Genomic DNA, 14229 nt, shown 5'->3' with positions numbered 1-14229 from the left:
CTAAGGTAGCCTCCTTACTTATTAATTAAAGTATTTTTGTTAATAAGTATATTGCTAGGAAAAGTGTTGGATTAGAGATCGGATCTGCTACTCACAAAGCGTGCCTCACACTGACCTCTTAGGCACATCCCATCGTGCAGTGGGAACATCTCCCATGATTGACAACATATAAGTACGAGAGATGTTCCCTATACATGGTGGGATGTGCCTGTGAGGCCAACATGAGGCACGCTACTGAGGAGCAGAACCATTTCCTTGGGTTAAGTACAATGCAACCCAATGCAGAATTCTGAATGATGACCCCCAATAGTCTATTAGCCCCTCTATAAACCACATCTTCTCATGAATTTAGCATCAATTTACGTCAAGATTCATCCCCTGTATGGTGGGGCTAAAAAGTTCTGACCAGGACTGATCAATTATTCTCCCGTTTTCCTTTGTTGCAACGATTTAGTATTTTGACGTGGCGTTTGGCATTTGTCATTCTCCCGTTTTTATTTGTCATTCATTAGCCATAACTACGGTAGCACATCAATTGCATGACTGTTAAATGTCTGACAAATAACGATAAGGTGTTCACAGAGTAAAGCAATATTTATGAAAATTGGAAACCCTCATAAATCATTTTTTGCAAACACAGGTTAACCCCATTATGACACGTGTAAGTGCATGCATGTGGCCTCTTTATTTTAGGGCTACTAAATGACCTTGTATTAATTACGAGGAATCGATAATGTTAAATTTACATTATGGAATCAATACTGTTAAATTTATATTTATTAATATTTTAAATAATTATTAAAATTTCAAAAAATATTTATTTTAAAAAATAACTTTTCAATAATTATTAGAATATGGATAATTTTCTTTTGTTATAATAAGTAGAGGGTTAATAATTAATCTATATTGATAGAATGTAGGTAGAAGTGGTTCTAGATAATCACTTTTGTATTTTCTGCATTTTTTTAGGAATGTATTGAAAATGGTGATAGTGGGTTGTGGGATTTAGCAACAAGTTCTCAGAAAATGTCATGTGTGTAACTTTATAGAAAAAATGAGAAGGCCATGTGTTTGGCAGCTTGGTAGTGGGTTGTGGGATTTAACAGAAATTTCTGATAAAGTGCCACATGTTTAGCTTTCTAGAAAATGAAAATGCCACTTGTCTCAATTGCATGACTGTTAAATGTAGGATGTACACATTAAAGCAATATTTATGAAAATTGGAAACCCTATTAAATCATTTTTTTGCAAACACAGGGCTAACCCCATCATGACACGTGGAAGTACATGCACGTTGCCTCTTTATTTTAGGATTGGCGCTTAAGATACTACCTATAATTTCAAAAAATATCTTGAGATTGCTGTTCATCTTATTCTCCCCTTCCGTTACGAATGACAATAGGTGGATTCCCCACTCCCTCTTAAAGATCGGTAATACTTGAATTTTCCCCAGAGACAATTTCTTAAAAGTATATTTAGTTTTAGAATATTTTAAAAATAGGATTATCAAAATAAGGTATTTTAGAAATTGGATTATGATAATTTGGAAGTATTTTAAAAATAGAATTATGCAATTTTAGGGTTTTAAGAATTTAGGGAAAATTTATAGATATTTTAAAAATTAATATTAAACCTGGGTATATTTTATTAATTTACTATCTAATTCAGGGTGGATTTGGAGAATTATATGAAATCCCCATCCCCACTTCATCCCCGTTTAAGATCAGAGAAAACCCACACATTTGAGGCGGGGCCTCGGTTTTATGGAAAAAATTGTTATCCCTACTCTATATTTGCCAAACATTCTGTTTGTAACCTTTTTCTAATTAGGATGGTTCAGTCCCATTAATCGTATTCTTCTCTATGTGCCGCCATTTCTGGCCTATGTTGAGTAAATGGATTTTATATGTCACAAAAGCAGTTAAAAATCCAAACCGAGGAAACAATGGAGGCTTTTGCCCTACTAACAGAGAATGGACTATTCTGGCAACCATCGACGAGAATGGACTATACGACGTGATCAAGGACGAGATACTAAAACATGGACTTCATGGAACCTCTATTGGCACATTAGTGTCTTAGGACCCAAACATTCCTATGGTCGGGTGGTGAATTTGGAATATTGTCAGAAGAATCGCCCTCTCTACTGACGTTGTGGGTGAAGGGGAACTTCACTCTAGTAGATTTAGCCAATAGTAAATGTTTTCATGTGGAGTTGATGTCACTGCATAAGGTCATGAAAGGTAACACATCTCTGCCTTGTATTAAGAACATCTCTCAATGATGACATCATTGAAACTGATACTATCATCGGATATGTTTATAATACAGGACTGGGATGTGTTGTGCGACGTTGTGGGGCGCAGATTTAAACTCTATGAAGACGAAGGCTAAGGGGAATATGCCACTGGTGTTGTGCCTCATGTTTTGGTTTAACAAGTGCGTGAGAAGGCAATCATTGAGGTTAGTTTTCTGAGTTTCGTCCCTATGCGCATTGGGCGACTAGTGCGCAAGACCTTTGTGTCACGAAGGCAAAGGAGGGGAATGAAAAAGAATTTTGGGTAGACTCCGAAGAAGTTGAGGCTATAGAAGTTGTTGTTACTTGTTGGCTAATGGCTAGGGATGCTAGACATTAAGAAACTCAAGCGCATTGAAATCAATGGCATATAGAGGAATATTTTTAAAAATTGGATTATAGACTTAGCAAAATTTGGACATTCCTTTAAAGAATTAGCAAAATTAATTAGAATATCATTGAATTTTAAACACGATGGGATTGTAATTTTAGCAAAAATAAGACAATCCTCGATAAATTGTAATATTGGCATCTTTGGACCTTCCCTTGACATTTTGCATCAAATAGGGTTTCTAGAGTAAATATTCTTTCTAAAGTTTTTTAGCAAGAGCTTCAGCACACAATACAAAAATGTATAGAGAGAGAGAATCACATTGCCTAATCTCTTTGAAGGGGTGAATTTCTTGAGAGTGCCATTAATCAAAATATGGAAAGAGGTAGACTCAGGGGCGGCAATTTTTAACCCAACCTGCTCAACCCGCCCAACCCACCCATTTCTTAGCGGGTTGGGTCGTAACTTTTAATACTGGGTTCTTAGCGGGTGGATCAACCCAATAACAAAATTTTAAATGGGTTGGGTGGGTTGGGTCATGGTGTCAAACGGATATCCATCAATTAAGGATTCTACTTTTTCATCATTTGTTTATATCTGAGAGAGAAATTTTGACAAATTTCTCTTCCTCTACAAATGACAAGTCTCCTCCTCTATAACTCTGAAATATGAGGGCGACAAGTCTCCTCCTCTACATATTTGAAATCTGAGGATGGTAAGCAGGGGCGGAGCCAGGGGATGGCAGAGGGGAGCCATGCCCCCCCCCCCCCTATGCCTTGAAAATCTTCATAGTAATTATTTAAATCCCACATATATTTTGCCCCTCTTACCCATGTTTCTTATCTTTTGGCCCCCCTATCCACGTTTATTACGCTTTGGCCCCCCTCAATAAAAAATCTTAGCTCCACCCATGGCGGCAAGTCTCCTCCTCTACCAATCTCTCCCTCCCTCTCTCTCTGGACCAAAACCCTAATCTAACGGTAGTTAGAGGTGTAAAATGGGGTACAATATGGCTCGTGGGTGGCCCGCACAAAGTGTGGGTTGTGTCGTCCTACCCCCAGGGATAAATTGGGGGGTCGGCTCGACACGACCCACGGCCCAGGCTTGTGCGGGCCCATGCTGTGCCGTGGGCTGGGATGGCCCGTGGGCCGAGCCTTGGGTCGGGTTGGGGCGTGCATCAGGCTAAAGCGATTTATTTAAAATATTGACAAAAAAAACTTCAAATTTTAATTGTATATGAATTTTGATGTATAAAATTGCTTATATATACAATATTAAATAAATTAGTATAATAAAAGAAAAAAATGTTTATTTTTTAATATATTATATATTATATATTATTATATTATTATAATTTTATAATATTATAAAAATATATAAAATATATATATGGGCCGTGTTGGGCTGGGCCCTAAGCCCAGCACGACCCGTATGATCGTGTCGGGCCGCGGGCGAGGGTGAGGGAGGAGGAAGGGGGGAAGAGGGTGATGGAAATCAAATGCCGCTACAACTCTTTGCAGCAGCGGTGAGAGAGAGAGAGAGAGAGAGAGAGAGAGAGAGAGAGAGAGAGAGAGAAAGAGAGAGAGAGAGAGGCGTTGCTGAGAGTTGCAGCGGCAATGTCGGGAAGTTTAGAGGAGAGAAAGATGGAGAGGGTGAAGGGATGGGAGATCCATCATATAAATGGCCGAACCCTACAGGAAGTTTGGGCGAAATTTTCAAAATTTCTTTACTCCCATATGGGAATCCTATTCCCAATTTAGAAAACTGCATTTTCAAGGTTCGTTCTTGTAACCAATCCGGACCAAATCTGAAACCAAAATAAGGGAGGGATATAACTGATACGGAATTCATGCAAGAATGCTCCACCCAACGTAGGTGTTCACACGCAAAGAGTGTACCAAATCCTTCCTCCACTGAAAATGACACATCTTGGGATGAGGCAGCTTTAGTAGGTATTTCTTCACCAAGAACTAATGATTCTTCAGCAAGAATCGAATGGGACAGTGAGCACAACTTTTAAATTGTTCCTTTTGGAAAGAAACAATATCAAGATCAAATCTTGATCAAATCCAAGAACTGGTGATCGAACAGGGTAGGGCGACAAGAATAGGAAGAAAAAGAGCTAAAGGCAAGATCATCTAACTGAGTTGTCTTCTCCCTGTATTGAGTGAGTGTATATTCAAGGTCCACCCTGCTCTCTTATTTATAGCCTTTCCTAATTTCCTTAGGAGTTTCCTGATCCAAATCTTTTATTTGGATATGAAGTCTTTAAGTGATAAGGATAATCCCTTATCTTATTTGTAGATAAAGATCAGCCTTCCTAATCAAATTAGGAGTTCCTTTGATCCAAATCTTTATTTAGATCTGGACTCTTTAAGTGGATAAGGATAATCCCTTATCTTATCTGCTGATCCAAATCCCAGATCCACCCCTATTTAATTAATCTAATTAACCCAGTTCGAAATGGACTTTTAGGCCCATTAAGCTTTCATGCTCACTTCCTCTTTAATGTTGGCTAGTTTGGCTCTCTTTGTATGGCGTGGGACCCTATCATTGATCTACACATCAGCCATGTGGGTTCAGCCTAGCCTCTGTTACAAGGCATGGCCGAATTCACTACTGAATATAATGAACCTCTGAGTTCATCACTATGGGCTCTTAATGGGTCCAACATTTACACTAAATGGTCCTTGGGTCCAACCATCTTCAGAAGGCCCAAGGTCTGTGGGCAGATGCAAGATTAGCCCATCAGGTATAACCCTCAATGGTCTTACACTTAACCTCTCAGCCCATAATGATCAAACACTACCCGACAAGAGATGACCTCTCCCTCGGCTGCAAGGTGCAGTGCTGCATTCTCTACTCACATGGATCCCGGGAATTAAAACTTTTTGCAAACATTTTGAAACCATAATATATATATGTGTGTATATCTCTATATAAATATATTTTGCAAAAAAAAAATTCAACGGTTGAAATCAACCGCCGGTAGTTTAGATTTCCATCAGAGAGAGTGCATCCCCGATCATTCACTTTGTCCGACAAAGGAGTTGATCATGTCACTATGATCACCCACTCAGATGAATTCTCGGACTGTCCCAACATACCCAGGTTTTGATCTCCTCTAAGGATCTCACTGATTGGCATATCAAAGATAGCCCAATTTGACACCTAGTGCAGTATCATAATCGAGTCTAAGGGTCAGGTGTAACATTCCAGTTTTGTCCATCTATCTCCAAGGTCCAGGGCAATATTGGAATTTTGGTCTGGTTCAGGGTTTCAAGAAAACCCACACTACATGTACCTCAGGTCTCACCCTGGCAGCTGAGACAAGCCACCCAACCAACTTGACGGTACATCAGTGTCAACCTTGGCAAGATAAATCTCCCCAGATCTATCCAATGACTGTGAAGATTCTAAACTAATAAGAGTCTCATATGTGTCCAGTTTAAGGGTATTACACAGAAACACACCACAATAACATGAATCAAACATGTAATTTATTGATTTACAATAAATGTCATAATGTACATCATGTTGATTGGAGCTAAGGGCATACACTGTCTAACAACTCTCGCTTGCACTTAGGTTCAATTAGGTATAAGCCAGAGTCTCATACTTTCCACGTGTTTCTCAAACACTTTCTGTGTTAGTGGTTTAGTCAATGGGTCTGCTATATTTTCTACTGATGCTACCTTCTGAATCAGGACGTCCACTCTTCCAACTATCTCTCGTAGTACATGGTACTTCCTCTCGATACGCTTTGACTTCGAGTGGGCTCGTGGCTCCTTAGCCTGAGCAATGGCTCCAGTGTTGTCACACAATAATGGAATGGATGATGTGCTAGATGGAACTACTCCTAACTCCTAAATGAACTTCATCCATACGACTTCTTTGGCAACTTCACTTGCGGCAATGTACTCGGCTTTGGTTGTGGAATCTGTAGTAGACCCTTGTTTGCTGCTTTTTCAGCTAACTGGACAGGACCCCACCGTAAAGATGTATCCAGATGTAGACTTTCTATTATCTAGGTCTGACTGGAAATCGACATCAGTATACCCAAGGATATGTAGTGAACTACCACCGAATACTAGACAAAACTCTTTTGTCCTTCGAAGGTATTTTAGTATATTTTTCACAACGGTCCAATGCTCTTGTCCTAGGTTAGACTGGTATCTACTTACTACACTCACGACCTGAGCAATGTCTGGCCGAGTGCACAGCATGTCATACATGATGCTCCCTACGGCAGAGGCATAGGGAACTTCCTTCATGCGCTCAATCTTCTTAGGTGTATTGGGAGACATACCCTTGGAGAGAGTGACTCCATGCATGAAAGGAATATTTCCTTTCTTAGAGTTCTTCATACTGTATCTCTTGACTATTTTGTCAATATAAGTAGATCGGGATAATCCTATTATCCTCTTCGATCTATCTCTATAGAGTTGAAGTCCCAAGATATAAGAGAATTCTCCAAGATCTTTCATGGAGAATTGTTGTGAAAGCCATACTTTCACCGTAGTCAACATTCCTACATCATTCTCAATGAGTAGAATGTCGTTTACATAAATAACTAAGAACGTAACCTTATCCTCACTAGTCTTCCTATAAACACAAGGCTCATCCGGGTTCTGCTCAAAGTCAAACTATTTGACAGTAGAGTCAAAACGAATGTTCCAGCTCTTAGAAACTTGCTTAAGTTCATATATGGATCAATTGAGTTTGCATACCATGTATTCCTGACCTGCAACTATAAAACCTTGTGATTGCTGCATATACATATCTTCAGTAAGATCTCCATTTAGGAACGCGGTTTTGGCATCCATTTGCCAAATCTCGTAGTCATGGTATGCTACTACAACTAGCAGAATCCTAATGGATTTAAGCATGGCCACAGGCGAAAATGTTTTCTCATAATTGTTTCATTCTTTTTGTGTGTACCCTTTCGCCACAAGACGAGCCTTGTAGGTCTCAACCTTACCATCGGGGCATTTCTTTCTCATATAGATCCATTTGCAACCAATTTCTTTTATCCCAGGGGGCGGATTTACTAGAGTTCAGACTCCATTGGTCTCCATTGAGTCCATCTCAGCTCTAGTGGCATCTACCCTCTTCAAGGAATCTATGCCCAACATAGCTTCCGTATAAATCACGGGATCCTCCTCACTGGTTGTGGCTTCTACCAAGTAACTTTTTTTGTCATAGTCGTAACGAACTGGAGGCCTGGATTCCCAGGTAGATTTCTTACTTTGGTTATTAACTAGACCTTGTGGGACATCTCTCACTACCCTTGAGCTCTTCTCATCAAGAACAACTTCCTAACAATGATTGTTTAGGATGTAATCTTCCTCCAAGAAATGAGCATTTCGACTACAAAACACATTCTGCTCTCTTGGGTCATAGAATAAATACCCTACAGAGCCTTTCGACTACAAAACACATTCAGCATTTGTTCTTTTAACATGTGTTGGACAACCCCAAATCTTCAAGTGTCTCACACTTGGTTTCTTACTGGTCCAAAGCTCATAGGGAGTCTTCGGAACAGATTTGGTTGGAACTCGGTTCAACACATATATCGCAGTCTCCAATGCATAACCCCAATAAAGTTCGGTTCCTCCTCTCTAACATACTGTTTAACCGTGGTGTAGCAAGAGGAGCTAATTGTGATACTATCCCATTTTCCTTTAAGTAGTCACTGAATTCATCAGAGAGATATTCGCCTACTTGATCTGATCAAAGGGCCTTAATATGTCTCCCTAACTGTTTCTCAACCTCTTGCCTAAATTCTTTGAACTTTTCAAAGGATTTAGACTTATGTCTCATTAGGTACACATAACCATACCGAGAGTGATCATCGGTAAATGTTATAAAATAAATGTGTTGGTTACGTGTCCTAACATTCAGGGGATTACATACATCAGTATGTATAAGGTCAAGTGTACCTGTAGATCTTTCAGGCTTACCGTTAAATGGTTGTTTCATCATCTTACCCTCAAGGCAAGGTTCACAGGTTGGGAGATCTTCTACTGTTACATACATCATTCATCTCATGAACTTTCACTTTGGCTTTTGTCAGGCAAGGTTCATTGTCATTTTAGGTTAAACATTTTTGCAATGAGTGTTTACCCATCATATTCGTGAACGCCAAGGTACCATGAAAGAGTCTTCCATTTTAAGATAGGCCCCTCCCACATCGGTCTATGACGCCCCTATCATCTTATGAAACAATCCAACAGATCCAATAGCAAATGGATAGCCCAATTTTATGGTGCATCTCCTCATTATTGAATGACCCATCTTCATACTAATGATGGAAGGCCTTTAGAGAGTTCATCATATGAATCTCACTATCACATGCACTCATATTTCAGTGGAGGGAAAAAACAATTACACCCTAGTTTTATTTAGGTCAAACAAAAGTGGCTCCCACTGACTTTCTCAAAGTCATATTTAAATGGGCCCTAAACGGCTAGGGTTCTGCACGGTTCCTCTTGGGGAGGAAGCTGATGTAGGGCCCATTAAACGGGGAGATCATCCAATGATCTTATGAACACCATGGCAATGATGTGCATTCAGCCATGGTGTGCGAAAGAGTCACTATCAAAATAATTATGTTCCATGTATGTAACACATTACACATCCATACATCACATGCATGAAATAAATTGATTCAATCAATTAAAATATCTGTAAAATCCTTAATTAATTAGGTTAAATCAGTATCAGCCCAACAAAGCACATAATATTATCATATAACATTATCTAGGTACACGGGTTGAACTGCAAAAAGCAGTTCGGCCCATGTAGCTAAATTATGGCCGATTTAGTTTTATCATATTAAATTAGGTTTTATAGAGGTGAGCCGAATTAAAACTTGAAGTGGGCCATCAACTCTTTGGCCTAAATCGAATTAGGGTAAGAAAATCCAACCCCATCGAACCAATAATTCGGTCCAACCAGTTTTGACCAAATCTGGTGTAAATCGGCCCAAGTTTTGGTTTCAAGTTGAAGATTTAATTCAAGAATAATGATTTGAAAATAAATTAATTCAAGATAATCAAATTATCAAGAAACTAAAATTAGAGGCTGCACTGTGATTTTTCTTGGATATCCTGCAAACCTGTAAACAACAGTTAATCACAGATTGCAGAATTAATATCTGCAAAATCGCAGATCGCAGAACTTGTTTATGCAAAATCTTCTTCTCCTCTGTTGCATGCTCCAGCAATCTCCAGATGGAAATAAAATAGAAAAACCTAATTTTTTCTATTATTACATCACATCGAATTCCTATACAATTTGTCTAAAATAAAAAAAAAAAATTACAAACCAAAATTGAATAGAAAAGAAATTGTAGGGTGCACCAATCTTGGCACAAAAAAGATTCGATCTCCATCACATGTGCAACTCAAAAATTCAAGAAACATTCACAGAACAATTCCATAAATATTAGAGAATAATAAAGATTTATTTTCCAAATCATCTGCCCATTATCTGAGAACCAATTCCCAGAAAAAGCGTCAATTGCGCAAATCAGGTAGAACGCCTTCTGCCCATTTGTGCAGATTCAGATCTATTCTAATTTGGTTCAAGACTTGAACCTGACTTTGATACCACTGAAGGGATGGGAGATATATCATATGGATGGCTGAACCCTACAAGAAGGTTGGGCGAAATTTCAAAAATTTCTTTACTCCCATTCGGGAATCCTATTCCCAATTTAGAAAACTGCATTTTCAAGGTTCGTTCTTGTAACCAAATCGGATCAAATCTGAAACAAAAATAAGGAAGGGATATACTTGATATGGAATCCATGCAAGAATGCTTCTCCCAACGTAGGTGTTCACGCCCAAAGAGTGTACCAAATCCTCCATCTACTAAAGATGTCACAACTTGGGATGAGGCATGATCATCAGGTAGTTCTTCACCAAAAACTAGTGATTATTCAGTAAGAATTGAATGGGACAGTGAGCACAGCTTCTAAATTGTTTCTTCTGTAAAGAAACAATATCAAGATCGAATCTTGATCAAATCTAAGAACTAGAGATCGAACAGGGTAGGGCGGCAAGAGTAGGAAGAAAAAGAGCTGAAGGTAAGATAAGTCTAATTGAGTTGTTGTCTCTCTGTATTGAGTGAGTGTGTATTCAAAGTTCGCCCTGCTCTCTTATTTTAGCCTTAAAGAGGCAGTTTCCTAATCTCATTAGGAGTTTCTTGATTCAAATCTTTATTTGGATATAAACTCTTTAAGTGATAAGAATAATCCCTTATCTTATCTACAGATAAAGATCAGCCTTCCTAATCAAATTAGGAGTTCCTTTGAGCCAAATCTTTATTTGGATCTGGACTCTTTAAGTGGTTTAGGATAATCTCTTATTTTATCTGCTGATCCAAATCATAGATCCGCCTCTATTTAATTAATCTAATTAACCTAGCTCGAAATAGGCTTTTATGCCCATTAAGCTTTCAGGCTCACTTCCACTTTAATGCTAGCTAGCTTGACTCTCTTTGTATAGTGTGGGACCCTATCATTGATCTACACATCAGCCACATGGGTTCAGCCTAACATCTGTTACAAGGCCTGGCCGAATTCGTTGCTGAATAAAATGAACCCCTGAGTTCATCACTATGGGCTCTTAATGGGCTCAACATTTACACTAAATGGTCATTGAATCTAGTCATCTTATGAAGGCCCAAGGACTGTGGGCAGATGCAAGATTAGCCCATCAGGTATAATCATCAATGGTCTTACACTTAACCTCTCAGCCCATAATGATCAAACACTACCCGACAAGAGAGGACCTCTCCCTCGGCTGCAAGGTGCAGTGCTGCACTCTCTACTCACATGAATCCTAGGAATTAAAACCTTTTGCAAAATTTTGAAACCATAATACATATATATATATATATATATATATATATATATATATATATATATATAACACACTTATGTATATGTCTATATAAATATATTTTGCGAAAACAAATTTCAACGGTTGATATCAACTACTGACAGTTTAGGTTTCCATCAGAGAGTGCATCCCCGATCATTCACTTTGTCCGACAAAGGGGTTGATCCTGTCACTATGATCACCATCTCAGATGAAGTCTCGGACTGTCCCAACATACCAGGCTTTGACCCCCTCTAAGAATCTCACTGATTAGCATATCAAAGACAGCCCAATCCAACACTTAGTGCAGTATCATAATCGAGTCTAGGGGTCAGGTGTAACATCCAGTTTTGCCCATCTTTCTCCAAGGTCCAGGGCAATATTGGAATTTTGGTCCTGTTCAGAGTTTTAAGAAAACACACACTGCATGTACCTTATGTCTCACCCTATCAGATGAGACAAGCCACCCCAACCAACTTGGTGGTATATCAGTATCAGCCTTGGTAGGATAAATCTCCCCAGATCTATCCAACGACTGTAAAGATTCTAAACTAACACGAGTCTCATATGTGTCCAGTTAAAGGGTATTACACAAAAACAAACAATAATAACATGAATCAAATATGTACTTTATTCATTTACAATAAATGTTATAATGTACATCATGTTGATTGGAGTTAAGGGCATACACTATCTAATAGAGGGAGGGCATGGGAAATTGAACGTCGTTGCAACTCTTTGTAGTGGCGGTGGCGGGAAGGCAAGGGGGGAGAGAGAGGGCATGGAAAATTGAACGCTGTCGCAACACTTTGCAACAGTGGTGGAGACAATACAAGGGGAGAGAGAGAGGGAGAAGGAGAGGGAGAGGGAAACACTGCTCCAAAGCAGCAACGATGGCGAGAAGACAAGGGGGGAGAGAGAGAGGGAGAGGGAGAAGTTATGGGACATTGAACGCCACTACAAAGAGTTGCAGCAGTAGTGGCGAGAATATATAGAGAGAGAAGGAGGGAAATGTTGCTGTTGAGAGTTGCAGGGGTGGTGGGAAGACAAGCGAAGAGAAAGGGAGAGGGTGAGGGAAATCGATTATGGGCAATTTTGTCTTTTAACGTGGTTTGTAAAACGTTTGAGTGCATTAAGTCATTGTCCTGTCTCTTACAAATTTAGATTTAAAAGTGCATTTCAGAGATAAATTTTCAAATTCAACCCAAACATCGGTGGAATCTGAAAAGCAACATTTTCAGATTTCAAAGATCTAAAAAGTATTATCAAATGCCACCTTAGCTTCAACTGTATGTTCAACAACTTATTTTACCAAACTCCAAACTTGAGGTTGCTCACTTTTGTTAGGGGGAGCATAAACAAAAGTATAGAACCATGATTTGTGCGTAGAAGTTTCATTGGCATAAACATGCACCAACCTATCATGAGAAAATATAACTTGGAGGTTACAAATGTTTTTGGCCCATAAGATCCAAAATCCCCTAGAAAAACCCATAGAATGAACAAGTAAAAATTTATGAAAAAACAAAGATCTAACATTTTTTGCATGCTCAAGATTGGCTCTAATTTCCATAAAAAAAAAAACAAGTTCTAGGATTGTGAATTCAATTTAGTTTCAAAATTTTCCATTAAAGGCAAGGTCTTCCTACCCCTCTAACATCACAACTATGTAGCTCCATTAAAGGCAAGGTCTTCATGACTTCAGCCCCCACGAGGATGTTGACCATTCCAATCTTCTTCCATTTCATCATTTTCCTCTTCCTTACCATCGATACTCCAATATCTTCATCTTTATCATTGTAATAGCTATCTTTCTTTTCATGGTCATCATAGTCTTTGATCTAAAAAATATTGATGCCATTGTTGCCATCAGTAGCAGCAATAGCCGAGGTTTTGCCAAGTAGTTAATTATCACACTATTGTTTTTCTTGTTGTTCCTTGGAACCTCCAGCCTGTTAGTGTTCAACACGATGGTTCTTTGCTTGTGTCCAGTGTGCATGTTGGTTCATCCATGTCCTGTCTTTGTGGTGACCATTGAAATTAGAACTCAAGATGTTAGACAGTGTATACCATTAGCTCTAATCAGATTGATGTACTTATTGTCATTTATTGTAAATGAATAAAGTGCATAATTGATTCATGTTATTATGGTGTGTTTCTGTGTAATACCCTAAAACTGGACACTTATGAGACTTGTGTTAGTTTAGAATCTTTATATCCGTTGAATAGATCTGGGGAGATTTATTTTGCCAAGGCTAACACTGATGTACTGCCAAAGTTGGTTGGGGTGGCTTGTCTCAACTGTTAGGGTGAGACCTGAGGTACATGTAGTGTGGATTTGCTTGAAACCCTAAATCAGATCAAATTTCAGAATTGCCCTGGAGATTGGAAATAGATGGGCAAAACTGGAATGTTACACCTGACCTCTAGACTCGATTATGGTACTACACTAAGTGTCGGATTTGGTTGCCTTTGATATGCCAATCAGTGAGATCCTTTATCGGGTGAAAACCTAGGTATGTTGGGGCAATCCGAGAATTCACTTGAGTGAGTGACCATAATGACATGATCAGCCCCTTTGTCGGACAAAGCAAATGATCGGGGACTGCACTCTCTCTGATGGAAACCTAAACTACTAGCAGTGGATTTCAAATGTGTTTGAAACTTGTTTTACAAAACATATATATAGAGATATACCTGTATGTTATGGTTTC

This window comes from Nelumbo lutea, chromosome 4 (assembly GCF_056320005.1).
Source record: "Nelumbo lutea isolate HS-2025 chromosome 4, American lotus-T2T, whole genome shotgun sequence".
Lineage (NCBI taxonomy): Eukaryota > Viridiplantae > Streptophyta > Magnoliopsida > Proteales > Nelumbonaceae > Nelumbo > Nelumbo lutea.
The sequence above is the reverse complement of the archived record's forward strand: the minus strand, read 5'-3'. Positions refer to the sequence as shown.